The following is an 18,238-nucleotide window of genomic DNA, read 5'->3' as shown; positions in this document are numbered from 1 at the left end:
ATATATGGTTATTTTCACTGACCTCTAACTATTATTTAGCATTTGCTTCAATTATGATTACAGGCAATAAGCATTGTTATGGAAAAGGGTCCATAGGCTTCACTACCTTGCCAAAGGGGTCCATAACTCCAAAATAATTAAGAATGCCTATCTTTGGGGCAGCTAGGTGGTGCAGTAGATAGAGCACTGGCCCTCGATTCAGGAGGGCCCGAGTTCAAATTAGGCCTTAGACACATAACACTTACTAGTTGTGTGACCCTGGGCAAGTCAATTAAGCCCATTGCCTAACCAAAAAAAAAAAAAAAAAAGAATGCCTATCTTTGAGATTATTAGCTTCTATACTCTAATCTAGCCCATCATTCCCCTCTCCATGCTTCCCATCTCAGCCACCTCAGGAATTGTTAGAAGATGCAGAAACTATGTTCTCAGATATACTTCTACGGGAGGCAACTGTGACTTTTACTGACATCAGACCCCAGAACTGCTTCCATTGGGATACAATCACCATCCCATTTACCTATGAAATGAAAGCATTGGGTTAAATAATCTCCAAGATTTCTTCTAACTCTAAATTTTGTAACTCCTCACTCATTATGCATCACTTAGCTCATTCCACTTTCTGACAGCACTAATTATTTGGAAGTTTTTCCTTATATAGGCTTGAAATTACCCCCTACAACTCCTACCCATTGCGAGGCCAAACAGAATAAAGATAATCCCTTTTCCTCAGAACAGCCCTTCAAATACTTAATGACAGAGATCATGGTCCATGCTCCTTCTGCAGGAACTCAACATCCTTCCTAAAATGCAGTACCCACATCAAAGACAAAGACAACAATGAGATAACATAGCAAAATTTTAGAATGCAGCCAAAGCAGCCCTTAGGGAAATTTTTATATTGTTAAATATAACCAACAAAACAAAGAACAAAATGATGAATTGAACATGCAGCTAAAAGCAATGTACGATCATAAGGACCCACATGTACAAAAATATTTATAGCAACTCTTTTTTTATTATAGCAAAGAACTAGTAACTAAGCAGGTGTCCATCCATTGAGGAATGGCTAAACTATTATGTATGTGAATGTGTAATTGAATATTAATATATTCAATATGAATGTATATGAATGTAAATAGAATATTGCACAAGATCTAATAAAATGGATGATTTCAGAGAAATCTGGGATGATTTTTATAAACTTATGAAGACTGAAGCAAGTACAACCAATACAATTTATACAATAACAACCACATTGCAAAGACTTTGTCAACTTTGAGACCTCTGATTCATGCTATCCATCTGAAGCTGACAAAGAGATGATGGACTCAATGAGACGCTCATTGGAGAACATTGTCAATAAAGAAATTTGCCTGTCTTGCCCATATGTATTTACTTGAGAGTTTGTTTTCTTTTTTTCCTATGGGGCTGGGTAGGAGGAAGGTGGGGATAGAGAAAGAGAAAAAAAACAAAAAAAACAAAAAAAAAATTTTAATGTACAGAAAGAAGGTCAGAAAGAAACACAAAACAAGTAGGACAACTTTGAATGGTCTATATTGAATTTATTACATATTATTATGCATTGTTACATAGTTTAAAAGAAAAGCAAACCATACATAACAGAGATTCTCAGTTTCATGAACAATTCTCTTCTGCTGTATCATATATATGGAAAGACTCATTTTTTTTGGTGCTTTAAAAAGGAAGAAAAACTATTGAGAATTCTAGAGAACACATAATAAAACATATCTCCTGCTTTATGGCACAGAGGTGAAGCACAACTAGAACAGAATATTTTATCCAATGTCAGAAGCAGTCATTGTCTTGAATGATTTTGCTTAATAGTTTTTCCTTGTTATTGGGGAGGCCTCAGCCTAGAAAGGCTGAAATGACTGTGATCTATAAAATTTATTTTAAGAAAAACTTCCATAAAAAAGATAAGTAGTCTGTATGGATGTCTATTTTATTTTTCAGACTCAGCTTGTTACATTAGTCAGGATGTGGCTGTTTTTGTTGCATACTAGATCTTCTCATTCTTATTCTTCTAATATAATATTGATCTTGATCTTAGCTCAATAGTCTGACTGTGCACAGGCCACTAATTCAGAAACGACTCCCCTATCAGTGGGCTAAGATAGTGTAAGTTTCATTTCTTGTGATCTTAGATGTTTATCACCTAATATCTCCTGTCTCTCTTCTGGATAAAAGTATTCATGGATGGAAGCATGAGGTTTCTGGGTAGTACACAAGTCCTTTCTCATTTTTTGATCCCAAACTACATTTTAAAAGTGATTTTTCACTGTCCTTTTTTTTCTGAAAAAAAAAAAGTGAGTGAGTGTGTGTGTGTGTGTGTGTGTATGTGTGTGTATTTGCATTGAAGTCATTGAGTAAGAAAGTTTATGTTGATTTTATTTGGAGAGTCTGATCAGATTCTGCATAAAATTCTGCATAAAATGTCTTTACCTCCTCACCTCTGAAAACAGAGGCTGGAGCTGCAATTTTACCCATGTGTTTTTGTTTTTGTTTGTGGCTGAGGCACGATTAGTTCTCTCTCCTTCTTCAAGTTACTGTTTCTGACTCCATTCCTCCCAAAGACTCTCTGCTGGGTTTGGTAGTCTATGCCTACTCTAGCATTAAAGTTACCCAGAATTGGGGGCCATCCCCAGTTGTCCTATTCTATTTCTTGCCACTGGAACCGGATGGCTCCAGAGGGGAAAGTGAGGCTGGTGATTTTGCACAGCCCTCCCTCACTTAAATCCAATTCACTTACAAGTCACATCATCACTTCCTGATGTCATGGTCTTCTTCCAGAACGAAGGGTAAAAAACAATAACAACTGTGTAAATATCGTCTCTCCCCCTCCCAGGGAATGTTTTTCTGTCTTTATATACCTAGCATTCAGCACAGTACTTTGCCTATAGGAGGTATGTAATAAACAATTATAGAGTTTAATTTAATTAAATTTCTCCACAGATATTTTTAAATACTAGGATTAGTTGGATAGTATTATCATCCTCCACCCCTAACATTCCCCCACTTCCTGGTGACATCAGACATAGATCTCCTGCCTCCATACCCACAGTGTTGCCCTCACCCCCAGAGCTTAGAACACAGAACTTTTTGCCCTTTATTTAGCCTTGGGCTTGGAGTCAGGAGACCCTGGCTGTGTGACCATGGGCACATAGTTTCCCTGAGCTTCAGTTTCCTCATCCATAAAATGGGGAGAATGATACTTACACTACCCCCCCAATAAGGTGGAGTAAATCTAACACTGTAGAAACATGAACTGTTGTTTATCACCATTCTTTGTCGCTCTAACCATGATCACAATGGTTGATGCCAAACCCACAGAGACCAAGGTCCAACTTCTCATTGGATACAAACATAAAAACAAGCATGTGACAATAACAACTAAAACAACTAATATTTATATTTATGTATCTAATTTTTATTTTAGCTAATTAATATTTCTGTAACACTTTAAGTTCTACAAAAGGTATTACATATATTATCTCATTTGATTCTCACAACAACGGGGTAAGGTAGGTATTATTATCCCCACTTTACAGATAGAGAAACTGAGTCTGAAAAAGGTTGTGACGTACCTCGGGCCACCCAGCTAGTAATTGAGTCAGATTATGAATTCAGGCTTCCTGACTACAAGTCCATTGGTCTATCCACTATTCCACACATAATTAATTAGGATGCATGGTTTAGCAGCCCACACTGACTCAGGAGAGAGCACTCAGTAGCTGTCTCTCAAAAACGTGATGAAGGAATAAAATAGCTGTAAGACGTCACCACTTTTCACTGAAATGTCTCCTTAGATATAGCAACAGAAAACAAAATGACAATAACCAAAAAGTATTCTCTTTCCCCACCAAGACAAAATGCTGTTGCCTTACATTTGACAGCTATAGCAAGATTTATTGGAAACTTACAAAGGAGTAGACCACACGGGCAAAAAGGAAAACAGGTGCATCTTAGAAGTTGAATACATTACACCCCTAGAAGCCACAGAAAGACAGGATTGCCTTGAGTTAGACACTGAATTGCATGCCTTAAATCTTTATTTTTTATTTTCTTTAACTGTTCTAATAAAAACAATGCACCCCCACCGCACCAGAAAAGGTGGTGTGTGCCAAGGAGATGTGAACATGAAGAAGGCTTAGCTCGTTGGGGGAAGGCTCTAGCATTTGGGGCTCCCTTGGGGAGCAAACAAACAAACCAATAAAAGCATCCAGAGCCTTCTGCTTGGAGCTCCAGCACCTGCAGAGCCCCGCAGAGCTGCCTGGACCTTTCATTTGCTGGTCTGATGGAGGCTGGAATGTCAACGGGAGAGGATGCTGTACACGTGTAGGAACGCTTCTCCTGACACTTCAGGTCGGATCGGCTCAGCAGGGTACGTGCCCGCAGCAGCTGCTTTGCAAAGCGCAGGGTCATTTAAGAAGGCAGGGTGTGAAGGAAGAACAGTCAGCCAACATCCTGATGGTTGGAACGTGGCATAATGAGGCTCTGAAGCATAAGACAAGTCAAAAAACAATTAGATGTACCAAAATAGATTTACACGTGTAGAGGGTGGGTGCCCCACCCTACCCCACCTCATCCCCACACACACGTTGTCATTGTTGCTAGTGGTAGTCTTCCTTTTCACTGATACTTTTGCCTCTTACATGGGCTGGAGAGGAGAGAGCATCGGTAGCCGTAGGTCTCCCAGGTGGGTGTGGTCTGGAGCATCTACTCAAAGCACAATCTCAGCATGAGTGAGCAAAGTCCCCAAGACTCTTTCATATCTGCTCAAACCTATGCAGCTAGCCTGTATCTCTGCACATGCATTGGGAAGTCCGCCAACCTCTTCCCAGGACCTCCTTGGGTCCCAGCAGTCCCAATTTAGGGCTTAAAATATAAAATAATTACCATATGATATTGCACAAATTTATCACAATTGGTTAGTGCCCCCATTTCCCATGACATCCTTAACTTCTGGAGGTATGAGTTGGTCTAGTCATTTTGGAAAGTAATGTAGAACTATGTCTAAAGAGTTACCAAGGGGTGGCTGGGTGGCGCAGTGGCCCTGAAGTCAGGAGGACCTGAGTTCAAATCTGGCCTCAGACCAAACACTTGACGCGTATTAGCTGTGTGACCTTGGGCAAGTCACTTAACCCCGATTGCCTCACTGAAAAAAAAAAAAAGAGTTACCAAACCACCATTTGGCCCAGAAATCCCATGACCCAATCCCATGGGCCTTTATGGAAAGGAGATCAAAGAATGAGGATAGGAACCCAAATGTACAAAAATATTCACAGCAGCTCTTAATTGTGGTGGCAAAGAACTAGAAACTAAAAGGGTATCCAACAGTTGGAAATGGCTTTAAGAATTATATATACAATGGTGCAGTAAGAAATGGTGAAAGAAACCTGGGAAGATCTGGCTGAAGTGAGCAGAACCAGGAGAACAATTTATACAAAAAAAATTATAAATATACACAACTTTGAAAGACTTAAGAACTCTGATTAATGCAATGACCAGCCACAATTCCAGAGGAATGATGATGAAGCATGTTGTCCCACCTCCTGACTGAAAAGAGATGGACTCAGGATGCAGAACATGTATATGTATATAAATTAGGTATGATTTATATATAAATTTGTGTGTATAAATTGAGTTATATATTATATATAAATTTATGTTTGTGCATATACGTATATATGTATATGTATGAAAATATACACAATCTCTATATTTATATATGCATGTGTGTGCACTTGCATATACATATATATGCATACATGCATTTATTTGCACATACACATGTGTGCACATGTGTGTATATATGTCATGTGTAATTTATAGACATATACTTGTGTGTGAGTGTGTGTGTGTGTGTGTGAGAGAGAGAGACATGGCAGCCTGGGTCCTGGAATCAGAAAGTCCTCAGTTCCAAATCCAGCCTCAGACACTTACTAACTGCGTGATTCTGGGCGAGTCATTTAACCTCTGTTTGTCTCAGTTTCTTTGTCTGTAAAATGCGGATAATAATCGAACCTATCTCCAGGGTTGTTGTGAGGATCAAATGAGATAATCATTGTAAAGCACTTAGCACAGTGCCTGGAACATGGTACACACTATATAAATGACAACCATTGTTATTATCACATATATTTTTCACAAGGATTTTCTTTTTTTTTTTTTTTCAAATGGGGGAGGTAAGAAGGAAAGAAAATATTTTTAAGTAAAACAAAATTTAATTTTTAAAAAGATTCTTATCTCTCTATTTCATGTGACCCAAAAGGAAAACACACCCAGAATACATTTCCTGTTTGGAATCTGAATTTTAAAATACATGTATAGAATTAAATTCCTTGCCACTTCTCACCCTAGTAAAGATCTAAGAACCTTCCTTAATCTGTCCTCAGCCAGGCATTACCAGGGCACCCAAGTGACCTTTTAGGACAGCATTCCCTAAACTTCCATTTCAAAGTCTATGGGGAAAAGAGAGAAAGGAACTTCCCCAACTTCCCTGAAGCTCCCAGGGGCTTGGGTAGTGGCAGTTCATCAGGAGTCCAGGCAAAGAAGGCATCTTGTTATCTGCACTCCAACCATCCCCAATCTCTGCACTCGTCTCCTTGCCTTGCCACCTCCATCAGATCTTACTGGTGTCTGCCATCGGAGGAAATCTGTGTGGTCACAGGACATTCAGGTGGAGATGTACAACTAGAGACTGCATGTAGGAGAGAGATTAGGACTGAATTCATAGATTAGGAAGTCATCAGCAGACTGTACGGAATCTATGAAAACCTAAGAGGTCAACAGAGAAAAGAGAAAGAAGAGAGCCCAGTTTAGCCTTATGGGGGACATCCAAGATTAGAGGATGAGACTGATGATGAACCAGCAAAGGAGATTCGGAAAGAACAATTTAGCAGGTAGGAGAACCAGGAGAGAGCAGAGCCATGCAAGCCAAAGAAGGAAAGTCTTTTACAGAAAGAGGGTGATCCAACATGACTAATGTGGAAGTATGTTTTGTATGACTGCATATGTATGAACTTTATCAAATCCCTTGCCTTCTCAAGCAGGGGGAAGGGACAGGAGGGAAGGAGAGAATTTGAAACTCAATTTTTTTAAACAATTTTAATTGTTTTATATGTAATTGGGAAATATTTAATAAAATAAAAAATATTTGTTGTTCTTTAAAAAAAGAAAAGAGAGTGATAAAAGTTGCTCAGAGGTCAATATTTGACACAGAGAGGCACCTGGGATACATTCTCTGACATGAGCTCTCAGGAAAGCTACCCCTAGTTCAGGGTAGTCTATAGATCAGCACCCACTCAACACCCCAACTCCTCAAAACTAAAACTCATTAATCTCTCCTGTTGTGTTTATTCTTACCTGCCTACAGGAAGACAGCATTTGGTCAAGAGACATTTAATACAATGGAACAGCAGGTAAGAAGGGATTGGAGGAGGACTTGAATAAGAAAGAAGATATTGTGAAGGTGATTCGAAAAGCTTTGAACTCCTAAAAAGTCCAGAGATTGAATTGGGGAAGGGGGAGGGGGAGGGACATTTTGGAAAACTTGAAGCAAAGGAGAACAATTTGAGCTGTAGGAAGAAAATAATTAAGGTGGAAAAAGGTAGCTGATAAAGTGAAGAAGAAAAAGTGAGCAAAATAAATCTCTAACTCTAGATAAGAGGTCTCCGAGAAAAGGGAAAGGAGATTGGGCATGGCTCTGATGTCATGGAGAGGGAATTAAAGGGATGAATGTTAAGGAGGTTGTAATGAATCTTCCTGGAAATACTGAGAAGCAATTTAAAAGACTGGGACAGAAAACTTTAATCAATATGGACAGCCAGGGAAATTTTGCAGTGACTTGCTCTATGAATGATATTTAGACATTTACACCATATCTAAGTGACCACTACCTTTGTTCAGTGTGTAAACTTAAGGCTTCCAGGAGCCAAGAAGGTGAAGGAAGAAGTAAGTCACTCTCACCCTCCCTCATTGACCTCTGAAAGCCCAGAAAATATTGATCCAGGAAAAACCCTGAGCCAGCAAAAAGACAAGGCACAGCAAATCTTGTACCCAGGAAGCTTGGGGGATTAATGGGAAAGGCCCCTCTCGCTCTGGGGGAGGGGGAGCAGTACAGGACTGGAGGCATCCCAGCAAGCCGTGGCAAGCCTCACCTCAGTATACCAGGGGGATATCCTGAGACCCAAGTTGGTGGAGCAGGCAAGTGCCAACATCAGGACCTCCGATAGCCTCAATACAGGAAGGGAAACTGGTAGACACCAGCTGGGAAAACCACCACAGGCGATTGCTTTCTCCAGCAGCAAAATGACCCGGTGCCTCAATGCAACTCTGGGAAGCACAACTCCAGAAGGCAAAGCTCCAGGCTGACAGAAACCCACCAGCATCAAAACATCCCTGTGCAAGGCCTGGGCAACCAAGAGCCAGACATTCAAGTGCAGGAAAAGAAGCTTGGGAAAGTTAGTATTATATGTAGTCTTCCACATCCATAATCTGTAACTTCAAAGAAGAAAGGAGGTACCTTCAAACATCTCACATAGCTAAGTGACACAGTGGATAGAGTGTTAGGCCTAGAGTCAAGAAGACTTCAGTTCAAATCTAGTACCAAACACTTACTAGCTGTGTGACCCTGGGCCAAGTCATTTAACCTGTTTGCCTCAGTTTCCTCAACTGTAAAATGAGGATAATATTAGCATTTATGTCCGGGAGCTGTTGTGAAGATCAAATATGTAACAATTATAGAGTCCTTAGCATGGTGCCTGGCACATAGTAGGCACTTAATACTTACTTCTTAGTTTGGGTACAAGAGTAATCATTATGATTTCATAGTATTCAGTTTTGATTGTTTTGATTCTTTTCATTTTCACTTTTGTAATCATTGTGTATAATTTTTTGTATTTTTGAAAATATGTTTCCCAATTACATGTAAATGCAATTTTTAACATTCGTTTTTTAGAATTTTAAGTTCCAAATTCTCTGTCTCCCTCCGTTAATTGAGAAAGCAAGCAATCTGATATAGGTTATACACGTGTAGTCATGCAAAATACATTTCCATATTAGTCATGTTGTAAAAGAAAACACAGATAAAAACAAACAAGAAAAATAAAGAAAGTTTGAAAAAGTGTGTTTCAGTCTACATTCAGAATCCATCAGTTCTTTCTCTGGGGATGGACCACATTTATCATCCTAAGTCCTTTGGAACTGTCATGGATCATTGTATTACAGAAAATAGCTAAGTCATTCACAGTTGATCACCATATAATATTGCTGTTACTGTGTATAGTGTTCTCCTGGTTCTGCTCATTTCACTCAGCATCAGTTCATGTTATCTTTCCAGGTTTTTCTGAAATCTGCCTGCTCATTATTTCTTATAGCACAATAGTGTTCCATCACAATAATACACCATGACTTGTTCAGTCATTCTCCAATTGATGGGCATCTCCTCAATTTCCAATTTTTCGTCATCACAAAAAGAACTGCTATAAATATTTGAGTACAAATAGGTCCTTTTCCTTTTTTAAAAATATCTTTGGAATAGTGTACATTGTTTTTATGATTCTATTTGATTTACTTTATATCAATTCTTATGGCTTCCCATCCTTCTCCATATTCATCATAGCCATTGTTTTGTTCATACAGTCAGGTAGTATTCCATAACACTGAGGTACCACAACTTAAGCATTGCCCAATTGATTGGTACCTACTTTGTCCCCAGTTTTTGCTACTACAAAAAGTTCTGATGTAAACATTTTTATGTGGGTCCTTTCTTTTTATCATTGACCTCCTTCAAGTTTATGCCCAGTAGAGAAACTCTGGGTCACAGAGTATGGAAATTTTAGTAAGTTTCTTTGAATATTTCCAAACTGCATTCCAGAATGGTTGGGTTGATTCACAGCTCCACCAATAACACATTAATATGTTCATCTTTCCATAACCCCTGCAACATTGGCCATTTTTATCTTTTGTCTTCTTTGCTAATTTGCTGGTTATGAGGTAAGACGTCAGAGTTATTTCGATTTGCCTTTACCTGCATGGTGCTCTTTTGCTGAAAGCTGGCTATTAACACAGTAGGCACATTGAACATTATTGAAAAAGAAATGGCTGGGATGTTTCCCATTGATAGAACCATAATTCACATTTTCAGGTCTTCAGTGGTCCCAAAACAGAGGGAATTGTCCAATTATGGTTAGACCAAATTGATGTAACCTACTTTGTAAAATCATTAATTCCTCAGGGGCACCTAGTTTCTAGGTACTTCAAAAAGGAAATATAATTTATTATTGATCTATGAAATCACAAATAATATAAAAGCAGAATCTATAATATGATCATATTAGCTCTAAAATTTTAATGAAGTGGTAATTATGCTAATTTTTGCTCATCCTAAATTCATTAAACACCTCTTGAGGGTGGTCTGCCATTTGTACGCTTTTCATTCACTGTACTTCAGTTCCAATGTGCCCATTATTCCTAGGGCACAGAGGACAGAGAGGCCAATGGACCAAAGGGTTGCCATGGTGGATGGTATTCAATTAGTTCTTTAACAAACACTGCCACTAAACTGTGTAAACAGATCTTTGACTTAGGAATACTTTGATTTTGAAATGTATATGTGACCTTTCGGGGGGCACTGAAAAATGGAAGAAAAGCTTGGAAGAACTGAATTTAGAATCATGGAATCTTAAAGTAGGAACGGGCCTTAAAGAGCATCTTGTCAGACCTCCCACTCAATTCAGGAATCCCCTCTTCAATCTCTTTGGCAGGCACTCAGTCATTCAATCCTTGCCTGAATACTGTGTAATGAGGAACTTACATTTCATGAGACAACCTATTTCATTATTGGGCAAATCAATTCAAACATTTGCACTGAGCTAAATATTGGATGGGGGAAACTAGGTGGCAACCTAGTGCATAGAGCACCAGGCCTGGATCAGGAAGATTCATCATCCTGAGTTCAAATTTGGCCTCAGACACTTAGGCTGTGTGACCCTGGGCAAGTCACTTAACCACTTACGCCCGTTTGCCTCAGTTTCCTCATTTATAAAATGAGCTGGAGATGGAAATGGCAAACCACTCCGGTATCTTTGCTAAGAAAACCCTAAATGGGGTCACAAAGTGTTGGACACGACTGAAAACAACTGAACAACAAAAAATATTGGACAGCTTAGTTTATTAGAAAATTCTCCTTAGGTTGAGCCCAAATTTGTCTCCCTCTGTTTTCAAGTGGTTACTTCTAGTGCTATTCTCAGAAGCTACCAAGAATAAGTCTACACCTCTTTAATAAAATAGCCCTTCAAATCATTGAAGACAGTTATTGTGTCATGAGGGAAGCTGAGTGAAGGGCTGACCTTCGAGTCAGGAGGACTTGAGGTCAAGTCCTATCTCTGACCCGTGCTACCTGTGTGACCATGGAGAAGTCACTTAACCCTGCAACAATCCTGCAAGTCTCTAAGACCACCAACTACACTGGAATTGTTGTTCTAAGGTGGCAGAGGGTTTCCATATCAATAGTCCCTATTTCTGATTAAAACATCTTACTGTTTCTCATGTGTTTTAAGACACTTCACCATCCTGATCACTCTCCAATTTGTCCATGTCTGTCTTCAAATGTGCTGCCCAGGTCAGGACACAGTACTGTATCTGCAATCTATCCAGTTCCCAGCATAAAATGACTATGACCTCCATTCTGGACACTGTCCTTCCATTAATTCAGCTTAGACTACAAGATAACATTACCTGTTTTGTTGACCACGTCACACTGATGATTTGTATTAAGCATGCAGGTCACTAAAATCTCAGCAGCTTTTTTCTCACAAACTAGTCCTATAACATCAGCAACCCCATCCTCCCCCCAAATCACCAGCCCAGCTTCTAGAAGAGCCCCTGCAGCCAGCCTCCAGGGAGTCAATCCTTGTAGCCTGCAGGTTCTGTAGCCCCTGACCCTGCAGCTCCAGCTACTACTGGGAAAAGAGGTTTTGTCACCAAGGTCCTCTCGAATGGTTCAACATTAGAAATGGGTGTGTTTTTATCAATGGCAGTAATATGAAAGAAAATGCATTTACATCTGCTTTGCCGCTCCTGAAGGACCAGAGGACCTTTCCATCCAATTTGCAACTGAACCTTTCAAATGTGTTGTTTCCCCTATTAGAATGTGAGCTCCTTTAGAGAAGGGACTGAGTGGCTCTCCTATGCATTTTCAACATTCAGTACAATGCTTTACACATAATAAAGGCTAATAAATGCTTTTTCATTCATTCAATCATTCAACATATCAGCTATCCCTCTCAGATTTTTGTCTTAAAACGATTGCCAAAGCATGCCTTCAATGTCTTCTTTTAAGCTATGAATAAAAATGTTGATCAGGACAGGGCCAATGACTCAAGACATGTCATTAAAGATTTTTTTTTTTTTTTTTTTTTTTTTTTGCTTTTTGGTGAGGCGATCAAGGTTGAGTGACTTGCCCGGGGTCACACTGCTAGTAAGTGTTAAGTGTCTGAGGCTAGATTTGAACTCAGGTCCTCCTGACTCCAAGGCCAGAGCTCTATTCACTGTACCACCTAGCTGCCCCTAAAGATATCTTTAGGTTGATGATGACATATTAATAAATGTTATTTAATTATAGTCACTCAATCAGTTATAAATGTAATTATATGTTAGATAATGAGATTGCTTTGGTGTATGGGTTGGACTAGATGAGGTCCCTTCCAACTCCCAAATTTTGTGATTTTGTGTTCAAGTTATGGCAGGAGTTACAAGATCATGTATTTAGAGGTGGAATGGTCCTTTTAGTCCAACAGAAGAGGAAATAAGGGCAAAGAGGTCCACAATGGTCTAGCTTTCCTGATTCTTATGTGTCAAGACAGATCACTCAACTCAGGGGATCTTGGCGGTCCTTGGATCAGAGCTATTCAGGTAGAGAAGAGAGGAGCCCCTGCTCAGGTTAGGTGTTGCAGTGGGTAGAGGGCGGAGGAATCCACAAAGACTTGGGTTCAAATCCAACCTCAGTCACTTCCTAGCCGTATGACCCTGGGCAAGTCACTTAACCTCTGTTTGCCTCAGTTTCTTCAATTGTAAAATAGGGATATTAATAACACTTTCCTCGAAGGGCTGTTGTGAAGATCAAATGAGTTAATATTTGTTAAGCTTGGCATAGTGCCTGGCATAGAGTAGGTGCTATATAACTGTTTATTCCTTTTTTCTTATTCCGTCTTAGCATCCAGCCCCTGAGGTCACAAGCAAAGAGGTATCAAACCACCTAGGATGAAGTAAAGGAGTACCCAGAAAGAGGAACAGAAACGTTGAAGGAATATACCCGGTTCATCACAGACCATTCCTGAAACTACAACAACCAACAACCGACAGATTTTAACAGACTACAAGAAGTTGGAGAGAAAAACACATACCCTATCTCACCACATAATTGTCGCACCATCATTTTTTTTTTTTCAGTCCAAAAATTGGTCTATAACCTTCCATTGCCTAATTGTCACACGGTAAAATTCTGTTTGTGCCGAGCTGTGAGCTTAGAATTCTCAGTGTGGGTGCATTGTCGGTATATTTACAACTCGCATGGTTTGTTTAGAGTGCTGCGGTACTAACAGCATTGTCACTCAGCCCAGTGAAGAGCCAGAGGCACGAAAGGGAGCAGGCACGTAGGCAGGCAGGGGAAGCTGCCATGAGTAAGTCATGTGATATGGTAAGGCTTGCATCTTCCCAATTTTAACGTAAATTTAGGAGTATTCCACGCATCCTAATCTTGCACCAAAGATAGTTTAGAAATAAATGATTTTGAAGTAATACTGGCACAGCTTTAAATAGTTTCACATAATGGTCACATCCCACCTCTTTGCAAAAAAATTTGGCATAAAATCTGCAATGATTATGGGGTGAAATACAGTAGTGACACAGAGACCGGTCCTGAAGCACACACACAGAAACTGATTGAGGACTTCAGAAAGGGAAGGGCAGCTGTGTGTGTCTGCCCAGGACATGTGAAAGAAGGCTACGATTCCTGTATTCACAAAGAAGCTGGCTGGAGCTGGAAAGGGATAGAGGCCACTAGGTGGCAAGCAATGATAAATAATAAGTAAATGTACCTTATTCAAGAGATCACTGGAAAAGCAGAACATTCAAAGGTTAAGGAAGAGAATAAACATTTATGTATCACCTACTATGTGCCAAGTGCTTTACAAATACTATCGAATTGGATCCTCACAACAACCCTGCAAGGTAGGTGCTGTTTTCTCCATTTTGCAGGTGAGGAAACTGAGGCAAACAGAGCTTAAGTGACTTGTCCAAGGTCACATAGCTAGTAAGTGTCTAAGGAAGAATTTCTCTCCAGGTTTTCTATCCATCATCCTGCTACTTACAGTATACACGTAAATGAGTAAAAATCACGCCAACATTAAAGCAGATACTTCCAGGGGTCATGATCTGAACTTGAGCTTTTTCTAAACTACGAAAGCTCGAGTCATTCTAAACCCCCTTCTAAAGAAACGATGCTCTTCGCAGTAGCTTTTTCAAAGTCCTCAAGGTCCTAACTCCAGTTTGAAGGGTATCCTTAACTCTGATCCTTCCCTGTCCTCTTTGCTGCTGCTTCTCCCTGTACGTGGGCATTCTGAAAGCCTTAGGACTTGACCCTCTGCTTTTCTCTCTCTAGTCAATTTCCCTTTTCTGGCTTCAATTCTTACCGTGTGTGACTTCCCAATCTGTGATCTCTGGTCCTGTTCTTTCTCCAGTGATGCATCTCCAAGTAACTGCTAAATCACTACCATTTCTACCTGGATATGTCCCACTACTGCCTCAAATTCCATGTGTCCAAGACTGATTTTTTTTTTATTCAGGGAGAGATGGTCCAGCATAACAGAAAGAACCCTGGACCAAGAGCCAAAGGACCTGAATTCTAGTCTTGGTTCTACAAATAACTCACTGTGTGACCTTGGACTATCACTCTCCCTCTCTGGGTCACTTATCTGCCATTTAGGGAGCAGAAACTCAAGATGAGTAAGTAGGTAATAAGAAAACACCTAGGTGCCCTTGATGAGTTCAGGTCATCAGACTCAGAAGAACTATATCCCAAGTCACATGAAAGAAATGGCAGATGAGAGTGATGAGTCACTGTCAACAGTCTTGTAAAGATATTGAAGAATGGGAGAGGTCACCTGGAATTAGAGAACAATGCCCTAATCTTTAAAAAATGAAGTGTGAGTGGACCGTGACATCTGTAGGTCAGTTGTTTATTTTGGATTACTGGCAACTCTAAAATGTGTTTGTTACTAAAGGAACAGTACATGAACATTTAGAAATGGAAGTAGTGATCACAAAGAGCCAATGTGGATTCAGTAGGAATAAATTATAGTGGGGTATATATCTGGAGCAGAATCTTATGAGGTCAACCCCTGCCCTGACTCTCACTCCATTTTACAGATTAACAGACTAAGCTGTGGAGTATTAAAGTGTCTTGCTCTAAATCACATGGGTAATGAGAGGAATTGGGGATGAAACCCAAATCCAAACACTGCTACTGTCACACTACACTGTAACCCCACTTTCTTCTTTGTTAGGGGTATTAGACTGATAGATCAAGGAGTGCAGGGATAGTTTACCTGCATTCTAGCAAAGCCACGAACAAAGTCTCTCATGCTATCCTTGTGAACAAGGTGAAGAGACACAGGCTAGATGACTGGACATCCATGTAGATAAAAAGCTAGTTTAATGGCTGGACCCATAGAGCATCTCAATATCAATTTGTAGGAAATGTCTCTAGAGGAGTGCCCGGGGATGTCTGGCCCTACGTGTAATGCTTTTATTAACAGATTAAGGCCTACATGCTATGCCTGTCACATTTGCAAAACAATAAAGATAGGAGGGAAAACATATTGAACGACAAGATGAAAAAGAAATCAGGAAAGGGTCGAATTGTGAGCTGAATCTAATAAGGTGAGACTGAAATTAGAAATAAATGGGTTTTAAAAAATAAACTTCATAATATAAGAAGTGTAACTAGAAACACTAGTTATGTGATCCTGGGCAAGCCATTTAACCCTGTTTGCCTCAGTTTCCTCATCTGTAAAATGAGCTGAAGAAGGAAACAAAAGACTGAAAAGATAACAAAACTAGAAAACAATTCTTCTGAAAAAGATCTGAAAGTTTTAGAGAAAGGCAAGTTCAATGAGTCAACAATGAGTTGTGTGGCAGCCAAAAGCCAATGAAATCTTAGGCAACTTTAAGAGCTTTATATCCATGTGTGTATGTATATGTATAAATACACAAATATGTACTTATCTGAATACCCATCACATCAACTCCCTGAGGAGTTTCTTTGAACACACATTTCTCTATTTTCTTTACTTACAGTACACAGTAGGTACATAATCCACATCGGCTGGATTTCATTAGTTTCCTCTGAAGGGCAGGCCCATCTGCTCCCAAACTTCCATGTAAGGAGGGAACCTGGGACAGTCTCTTCCCCATTTCCCACCAACTGCTCTGCTTTCCAACTTCTCTGTCATACATCAGATAATGAGATGTCATCGGGACATCTCATTATCTCCAAAGACTAAGTCAACCATAGCACTCACTCCTATCTCATCATTATGCTCTACCTGGAGTTTCAAAACCCCCACCTAAAGGAAGAGACAGGGGCAGCTAGGTGGTGCAGTGCATAGAGCACCGGCCCTGAAGTCGGGAGGACCCGAGTTCAAATCCGGCCTCAGACACGACACTTACTAGCTGTGTGACCCTGGGCAAGTCACTTAAATCCAACTGCCTAAAAAACAAAAAAAAAAAAGGAAGAGACACAGAAGGTAATGAGTGTTTTCATAGCACCCAGTGCCAGGCTTTGTGCCAAGCACGTTTCCCAAACTATCTCATTTGATTGATCTTCATACCAACTCTTCCAGACAGATGCTGTTACTGCAGGTCCTGGGTTCCACTGATTCTTTACCACTTCCTTCTACCTCATCTTCCTTCTGATGCTCTCTACTGGCTCTTTAACTATATAGCATAAAAATATGCTGAGATTTCCCAGTCCTTAGAAAAATAAAACTTTTTTGAAACATCTGTCTTCAAGCAATTAAAATCAACACCCAGAGCCCACAAAACGGGCTAAATCCAATGGTGAAAGTTGACACCATACTATTAAAGACTGTTTCCTACCCACATTTCTTGTTCTCTTTTACAATTTTAATTTCTCCTTAAACTTACCAGAGTTGTATTACATTGTTGTTACAGTACAAATTATGCTCATTTCCCTCTCCAGTTGATACATAGAAGTCTTACCAGGTTTATTGAAAACCACCCTTTTTAAAACTTCTCAAAGCACAGTATTTTATTATTCTGAAAAACAAAAATTTTCATTCCCCAGTTGCTGGACATTCCTTTAGTTTCTAGTTCTTTGTCATTACAAAAAGAGCTACAATATTTTTGTGCTTAAGGGTCCTTTTCCTGGTTTTTATCTCTTTGGGGGTAGTAAACCTAATGGCAAAGCTGGGTCAATGAGTAGTCTATTTAGTGAGTTTTAGTGTATAGTTCCAAAAGGCCTTCTAGAATGGCTGTACCAATTCTCACCTGTCAACAGATCAGTGGGCAAATTTTCTGCAGCCCCTTCAACAACTGCAATTTTCCTTTTGTGACTGTTGCCCAGACTGATGGGTGAGCCTTATTTTTGATGAACAAAGTTTTCATCTAAAGGATTCTAAAGGATCAGATGACTCCCTCTCTTGCTCAAGGTCCTCTAGCCTGTACCTTCCGTGCTTCCTATACATTATTCTCCTTCATATAACAAACTAAACCCCTAGAACGCACTCCCTCCACTTTGGCTTTTTAAAATCCTTTATTTAGGGCCTAGGCTCATTCCACCTCTTTTATCCAATCTTTCCTGACTTCCCCATTACTTTACATAGACTGCATTTACTAATCCGTGTACATGTTCTTCATTCCTTCTTCTGTAAAGACTACACGTTTCTTGAGGACAAGGACTGAGCAACACTGGCCAGAGGAAGACAGTGAAATATAGTCCAACACCTAAATGTCTTGGGAACAGAGTATTTTCAGGAAAAGTTGGGAAAGGAGTCCAGAACAGGCTATACTTTTGAAGAATCTCAGATCCAATATTTTACATTAACTCCCCTAAAAATAAGCAACATGTGAAATTCTGCCAATTAGGTTGATTTGGATTAAATTTAATTTCCTTTTTAAGAAATTCAAGAGGGGC

Source organism: Vombatus ursinus, unplaced genomic scaffold (genome assembly GCF_900497805.2).
Source record: "Vombatus ursinus unplaced genomic scaffold, bare-nosed wombat genome assembly UNPS02000749.1, whole genome shotgun sequence".
NCBI classification, from domain to species: domain Eukaryota; kingdom Metazoa; phylum Chordata; class Mammalia; order Diprotodontia; family Vombatidae; genus Vombatus; species Vombatus ursinus.
The sequence above is the reverse complement of the archived record's forward strand: the minus strand, read 5'-3'. Positions refer to the sequence as shown.